The sequence below is a fragment of the Nelumbo lutea genome, chromosome 1 (assembly GCF_056320005.1).
Source record: "Nelumbo lutea isolate HS-2025 chromosome 1, American lotus-T2T, whole genome shotgun sequence".
Lineage (NCBI taxonomy): Eukaryota > Viridiplantae > Streptophyta > Magnoliopsida > Proteales > Nelumbonaceae > Nelumbo > Nelumbo lutea.
In genome coordinates, this window is record NC_142684.1 from 191,361,751 (window position 1) to 191,370,745 (window position 8,995).

Sequence of the window (8,995 nt, forward strand, 5' to 3'; positions counted from 1 at the left end):
ATATTTGTTATTGAATCATTATTACTAACATTACCAAAACTAATAGAAAATAATTTTATTGTCAATTCCATAAGTATGTAAAGTATTTAAAATGCTTGCAGCAATAGTTGGGCCAATATGTGGGCATTCAAGCCTAGTAAAATACTTAAAATTCTTTTATTTAAAATCCAATTTTCATCAATAAAATGACTAGTAACACAAATACAACTTATGTTAAATTTAGAAATCCAAACATTAGAAGTAATTGCAACTTTAGAATTAAAATTTGATAACATATAAATTAAATTTTGTTTATATGAACAAAAAAAAATTTAAAGCATCTGATCTAATAATATTCCTAAAACTTTTTTAAATTGTAGATTTACAAAATTACATAACCACTTTTCAAGTTTAGCATCTTCGGTTAACAAAAATGGTTGTTTAACATGTACAATGTATTTTGTTAATTCTTACCTCATTTTTTCTAGAGAATATTTAAATATATTAAACCACCCCTCTCATCCAATTTGTGTTTATGTTGTTTCTCTCCCTTCTTCTTCTTTTTCTTATTCTTTCTGCCCAAATACCTAACCTTTTATAATTGGGTTCGGATCAACCCGATCGAAGTTGCAGCATTACCTGATTCGAAGGACGGCTACCCCTCGTTCTGTGTGGCGGAAGGCACGCATTGTTGCAGATACGATGAGGGCACCCTCATTGCTCATAAGTCATAACATAGCCTGCCTACATTTTGTTTAATTGTAGATGGCGTATAAGAATCACCTGGAATATAAAATTCATTAAATGCTGGATCTTAATTCAAAGCCTGAAAAGCATTCTCAATTACACTTTTAACAGTACCTAAATTAAGAAGCTTGCAAGAAACTTCCATTTGTCCTTCCTCTCCCTCTCCCTCTCATTCTGCATGTGACATATCAATCCAAGACAAAGCCAAAACAGCTACTTTCTCAACCTAGTTGGCAGTAGATCTCTCTCTACCTCTCTACCTACCTACATCCTATATGGTTCTAATTTTATTAATATTTTGCATTTAATTTGAACCGGATTCGAATATTTTGCACTATTAATAAATTAATTATCACTTATTATTAAAACAAAATAAAATGGCTAGATTTTATATGATGTTAATAAAATGAATTGTAAATAACTTTCACGGGACTTAAACTCACAAATCATTTAACCGTTTTATCCCCATGGGACTACACAACGGGGTAGTCCATCCCCAAACCCATAAAAATCACTCCACTAGGGGTTGCAAGAAGAATCAAAAACTCGAATTGAATAAAAAAATCAATCGGAATCAAATTGAAAATCCGGTTAACTGAATCGGTTGATTCGGTTTTGGTTAACCAATATATACAATTGGATGATTAATCAAACCGACCAGTATATATATTTTTATATATTTTATATTTTTCATATATTATAAATTAATAAATATGCATTATAATTTTTATATGCAACTTCCAACTTATATATGATTTCTTAATAAACATGTAGTAAATATAAACAATATTCAAACCAATTTTCAAATATTTGAATTAAATTTAGAGAAATCTGCAGCCCAAGGTTACGGTGCTATTGTGCCCCTGACTAAATTCTAGGGGCTTCAGAGAGAGCTTACTACTTGCGCCAGAGCGCTAGACTGTTGGTGGAGTTTGCATTCTAGAATATTCTAACCAGGAAAACCATGGGTCGTATCAGACAATCAGCCATCAGGGTACGGATGCAATCATACATACAGAGCAGTGGGTCCGGTATTATCCATACGGTATCCAAAGTAGGAAACACGTGTACATGGTCGATTCCAACTTTCAAATATTATACGTCCCAATTTATGTAGGAAATTTAGCTTTTCATCTCACATTGTGTTTGGTTTGAAGGAAAAAGTAGGAAAAAATGTAGAAAAATCTTTATAGGCTTTGTATACGTTTTCCTTTCTTTCCCTATTTTTTCCTTCAAACCAAATATAGCTAAATGGTATGCCACTTGTTGAATACAGATCGAACGTGTGTAAACCCAAATAAGACAATACCTTTGAGTATTTAATTAATCAATTAATTAAATTTTATTTAATTCATGGCAAATTAATTTCATTAATTAATATTTAGAATACGTGACAATATTATTATCAGTAAGAACAGTAGCTCAAAAACAAAAAACTGACAATGAAAATGGAAAAATAAATCTATAGCGAATTAAAAACCAATCTACTGAAAAAAGAGAAAATAAGAATAATGAGAAACCTTGGCGAACGGTAAAAAAAAAATAAAAAAGTACGGACAGATTCAATGCAGATTTTTGATTTTCACCACAGAGCTCAATAACCCACATGTGAATTGACATTAATTCTGAGATGGCACTTACCCAACAATACTTTTGAACCTATGAATTGAGAATATCTCAATACTACTATAATTTTATTCATGGAGAGAGATTCTTAATGCACGGTTACGAAGGCTGTGAGTTTTGTGAGGTCACAATCTAAAATTCTCAACGGAGATAAATTCAAAATGAGACTCGCAAAACAAAGCATCCCATTCCCAACCACCAACAACAATAAGATTCCCATTAGCTATTAATATTGATAGTAGCATCCGTTTGGGCTAAGCAACAAGTTGACCCAATAAACATCATAATTGCAATTTGGATCCCAATATATTGGAATTGAGATGTGTGCCGTGCATTCATTAATTTATTAAATTACAAAACCAATAATGTATAGACATTAGGTAATGCCAACAAAGCAACATGTACATCATGCTTTCTTACCAATTTGACTGTGATTGGTTGCATCTCTCTCTCTCAATATCCAATTAGGTGGCTTGAATTTGCTGACTGTGTGACACGCAATATCGAATACCTAATAGTTGCCGCGTCTGCTAACTGTATGGAGGACCCTTATATTCCACTTCCACCCTCTAGGTAGGTGCTGCTGCCTTCACTGACTGGAAGACACGTATTAGGGGAGGCCAGAAGTAGAACGTGTGGTTGATAAAATGTTGCTGACTCGGATCCACGTTGAAAAGCAAATATTTAAGCAATTATTCATATTCTCTTGGGCCTTGGCGGTGGATGCTTCATATGCTGTGTTGGCGTTAAGAATCCAGAATCCAATCATACATCCATTCCATCCATGTGAGTACGACCTGTAAACTTTTTAACTTTTTATATATATTCGGGATGACTAGATGGCCCAATGAATCTTCTTAATTGAATTTCTTTTTTCTCATCTTGTTCATTTTTAAATATGTTTAATTATAAAAAGCTTTTTCAGGATGAAAGAGAAATGTACGTTGGAGACATTTAATTTTAACAAGGTCCTATACATGCTTTATTCTAATATTTTTTCATTTCTCAAGTTGTCCAAACTTAGACATGTTTCTGTTAATTATGGTTTGATTAAACTATTTTTTTTTTAATGATGGGTTGGGTTTAGGCTGGAAATTTTAATCGGTACACATCTTGAATCGGTCAATGATTCATTGATTTAAGCAGTAAAATCATTGATCTGTTAATCTATTAATCTATTTAATGGTTTTTTATTGTTTTTTATTTTTTTAATCGGTCATTCAGTCAATCAGTTCTTTTTTATTCTAATCTTGATCCGTAGTAAAAAATCGTTAAATTGGTCAATAATCCATTGACCCTGGACGGTTGAATCATTGACCCATTCAATGGTTTTTTTTCATTTTTCTATTTTTTTTTATTTTTATTATCAGAATGGGCCATCCGTTCGAACTGAATAATCGAACCATTGACCCAAAAACCGGTGGCTAGAACGGTTCTGTTTTGAGGTTGTATAAGTCACACGCTCGAATGACATAACACACATGGTAATGTTTAATAGACCTCATACACTCAATTTTTTGCATATAATTTTTGTTGTCAGAATGAGTCATTCGGTTTTTTTTTTTCTTTTCTTTTTTTTAATTGAAAACTGTCCAAGAAACCAATTCCGTTTTACCCCAATCCTAGTCCCTGGCAAAAAACCATTAAATTGGTCAATGACCCATTGACTTGAGTGGTCGAACCGTCAACCCATTGACCCGTTCAATGGTTTTTTACTGTTATTTATTTATTTTTTTTAATTTTTATGGTCAGAACGGGTCATTCGTTTGAACCAGATGATCAAATTGTTGACCTGAAAACCGGTGGCTAGAACGGATCCATTTTTGGTTCATATGAGTCACACACCCAAATGACATAACATGTATGATATTGCTCAATGGACCTCACACACTCAATTTTTTGCTTGTAATTTTTTGTTATTAGAACGGATTGTTCGTTTGAACCGGATGATTAAATATCCGACCTAAAAACCGGTGGCCAAAACGGTTTCGCTTTTGGGTCGTATGAGTCACACGCTCAAATGACATAACACGTATGATACTACTTAATGGACCTCACAAACTCAATTTTTTGCCTATAATTTTTGTTGTCAGAATAGACTATCCATTCGAACCATCGGCCCAAAAACCGGTGGCCAAAATGGTTCCGTAATTTTTTGCTTGTAATTTTTATTGTCAGAAAAAGCCATTCATTCGAACCGAATAGTCGAACAGTTGTTTGTCAGAATGTTATTAAACAACATTTATCAATAATAGTAAGTAATTATACTATTACTTACTATAATAATAATATTTAGTTATTTTTAATATAACAATAATTATTAAATTTATGAATAGGATTTATTAACAATACTCATTAAATTAATAATTACCAAAATTAAATTAAATTAACAGTATTTATTAGTAATAGTCAATAATTATTATATTTTATTAAATAATCAATAACAATACTTTTAATAACATTTCTAATTATTTTGAATATAACAATAATTACTATATTTATTAACAGTATTTATAATTTTAATTTAAAGTAAAATTTAAGTAAATATCTATTTATTAACAATATTTATAATAACAGTAATTTTCAATTATAATCACTAATTACATATTTATTAAATTACTATAATAATCAGTAATTATTAAAATTGGGTTACTAAATTTATTAAAAGTTTTTTTTTATAACAATATTTATAATTTTAATTCAAAGTAAAATTAAAGTAAATATCTAGTTATTAACAATATTTATAATAACAGTAATTATTAAGTATAATCACTAACTATATATTTATTAAATTACTGTGATAATCAGTAATTATATTATTATAGTAATTAATTAGTAATATAATTACACTATTAATTATTGGTAATAGTCAGTAATTATAATATTTTATTAAATAATCAACAACAATATTTTTAATAATATTTTAATTATTTTGAATATAACAATAATTACTATATTTATTAACAGTATTTATAATTTTAATTCAAAGTAAAATTTAACTAAATATCTAGTTATTAACAATATTTATAATAACAGTAATTATTAATTATAATCACTAATTATATATTTATTAAATTACTGTAATAATCAGTAATTATTAAAATTGGGTTACTATATTTATTAACAGTATTTTTTAATAACCATATTTATAATTTTAATTTAAAGTAAAATTAAAGTAAATATCTAATTATTAACAATATTTGTAATAAAAGTAATTATTAATTGTAATCACTAATTATATATTTATTAAATTACTGTGATAATCAGTAATTATTATTACAGTAATTATGTAATTACACTATTAATTACTGTAATTAATTAATAATTATTGTTATTAATTAGTAACTAATTACTGGAATGGAAATGGTGCATGTCATTACTCTATTAATTACTGTAATTAATTAATAATAATAACAATATTAGTTAATAATTATTGTTATTAATTAATAATGAATTACTGTGATTAATTATTAGAAATGTGTGCTCGCACGTGGGATCTAGATTTCATTTCCCGAGTGCAAAAAACACCCATATCCTTTTAATATATATAATAATGACAACTTATTAAAAATTAGGAAGCCGATAACTTATTGTTAAACATAATTAATTAATTACATTCTGTGAAGTTTGACCGGGTAGAGAAAACAACGCTCTCTTCACCTAAATTGTAATACTGCTCAGTTTGCTTTTTGGTAAATTTACGTTCAGGTAAGTGTTTTTTAAGAAAAATTTAGGTCATGTTTGAGAGTGTTTAAAAATAAGTATTTATTTAAAATAAGTCTTTATTTGGATTATCAATCATTTATTAGTATTTTGGAAATAAGTCTAAAATAAGTGCTTAGCGCTTATTTTTTAAGCCCAAATTTTTAGCTTTTATTAAGTGTTTATATAATAAGTACTTATTCAATTTTTTTTCTTTCAAAATTATTCCTAATTGAATTTTAAAATACCACTTATAAAATTATTTTTATTCAAATTTTATAAAAGTACTTTATGAAAGCACTTTTATGAAAACATTTTTATAAAAGCACTTTATGAACATAGTTTTATTAAAGAACTTTTACAAAAGTGCTTTTTTAACGCCAAAAGTGCTTTTATATAATTTTTGATGTTTTTCATTTGGTTTGGGTTGAATCCAATCCTATCCTATATTTTAATGGATTGGATTGAATTTGATTTGTATTGGATTTAGACTGGATTAGGTCCAGTACATTTCTAAGTAGACTCACATTAGACTGGATCAGGTTGGACCAAATCCAGTCTAATTGACACCTCTACATGAGGAAAATAAACTTTCACTTATCTTTACATAAATCTAAATAAAAAATAACATAGATTTCTTAGTCAATAAAAATCAAAATTTCTTTGACCAACTTTCTCATTCTCAAGATCCAGAAAAAGAACGCCCCTAAAAAGCTGATTTACCAGTCAATAACCAATTGAATTATTTATTTAGTTCGTCAAGGACAAACCATGGGGCGGTGTTGTTTGTATCAGGTCAGCTGGTCAGGGGGATCAGTGCGGAAATGGATTTAATTAGATAAAGCTTCTAATGCCAACTTCCAGTCTTACAAATTGCTTGTCGTTTGATTCAAAGGTCGCCTGCCCACCGGATTTTATGGTTAGTAGGAGGCGATGGAATGGAAAGAGACTCGACTTTTGACAGTTTGAAAACTAGTGAATGCATGCATGTAAGCAGGCAGGCAAGACCAACAACGGAGGACCAACACTGCGCCGCTGTTCCCTCCCAACTTTATCCTTCCTTTGTCCCCGCTGACACGCTGATGAACCTTTTGTAAAAAGCTTAAAAAGAAGTTTAATAAAGGGTTCGACCAGTATTGTAAAATGGTAATCAATTAGGTAAAATAAAGCAAAATTATCAATCATCCAAATTTCAAAACTTGAATATCGCCAAGTGGCAAGTTAAACTTGGGATTGAGATGGAGACAGATAACAATAAATCAATAACATATGTGCATTTAAATTAATGAAGCGGGTCTCTGCCAACACCCTTTCTTTCAAAAAAAATAATAAAACCTAGCCATTTTATTTATGGGACTATGCAGTCTGCAATCTCCAACCTTTCAACCCAAAAGGATATACACAAAAAATAGAAAAGAAAGTCAAAATGATGATTCTATCACTTATTTTTCCTAATAACATTAGTATATATATATATATATCTTATCATAATAATAACAATAAGTACTACTTAAATAATTAAAATTCAGATCCACCTGAATGTAAATATGGTGTAAGTATTGATGGGACCAGCTAGTATCCATCTCATTTAGGAATGGCAATGGGATGGGTTTGGGGTTTGGCCGGATCCTATTTTTCATTTCTAATCTCGATTTTGAAATAAATCCGTGTTCCCAATTCTAATTTGCGTTAGGGATTAAAATGACCCTCTCCCAATTTTCAACAGAGACCTGTTCGTCATCAAAGACCCAAATTCTCAAAGTTTTAAATTAAAATTATTTTAAAATAAAACAAATTTACTTGAAATAAGGAAAAAAATTAAATACAAAAGTATATTAAATATATTTTGATATAAATAATATAAGCAATGTTATATACATTTATGTTTAATATATATAATCGAAGTTAAGGTTTGGTGAAAAATTCATCCCCCATCCCCGACATCATGGGGTTGGGGAAGCTACGCACCCAACAGTAACAGGGAAAATTGTCTCCCTAATCTCACTATTTAATATTAAGAATTGCATTGATTGAACAATCCTACCTTTTACCACATTAGCAAAAAATTTATAGAAAGATGGTCCAAAATTCTGAAATAACGAAAAACAAAAAAATCATCATGACCCAGGGTTCCAAAATGATCAGAATTTCTAAAATTTAATACCTTGCCCAATCTTTGAATCTAATGAGAGAATGGAGGCGAACCAGTCACCCATGGTCCACGTAGCCAAAAGGATGTTTATGTGGTCGATTGGAAATGGCGCCATGAAGATAAGCGCCAAATATGATGCCGAATTCTCAACCACCTATGTGTAATCTTCAAACTAATTTGGCAATTTTTATAATACCAACGAAAGGATATGATGATGCCGAATGGACATTTTTTCTTGAACTTTTTTTTGGGAAAAAATGCCGAAGGAGCGTTGACCAATCAGAATCCCTGTGAATTTTGATGATGAATACCAGTTGATGATCAGTTATCACTTCAATAATATCGATTGTTTGTTTATCAGTTCTTAGTTATCATGAATTCATGCATGCGGATCTGTGCTATCTATAAGTTGTTCCCACATACTTACCCTAGCATCATCATCACCACGTGATACAAACGTTTTTCGTTCAGGAATCATTTAGGCAACTGATTTCGTTTTATTTTAAATCCACTTGAATCAATTAACGTTATATTAATTTGGGCAATCAAACGGCTAATCTGTCAATCCGTTAAATGATTTTTAATTTCTAATTATTTTTATTATTTTTAATTTTTTTTTTATCTGGCCAAAATGGTTGATCTAGTTCAAATCATACGATTGAACTATTAACCTAGCCAAAACGGTTAGTTACAAGCCCGAATTCATGATCTAGATGTCGGAACCAATTATTTTAGCCCATTGAGGTTTTGCAAGAATTGAAGTATCAAGTTTTGGAGGATGTACCGACC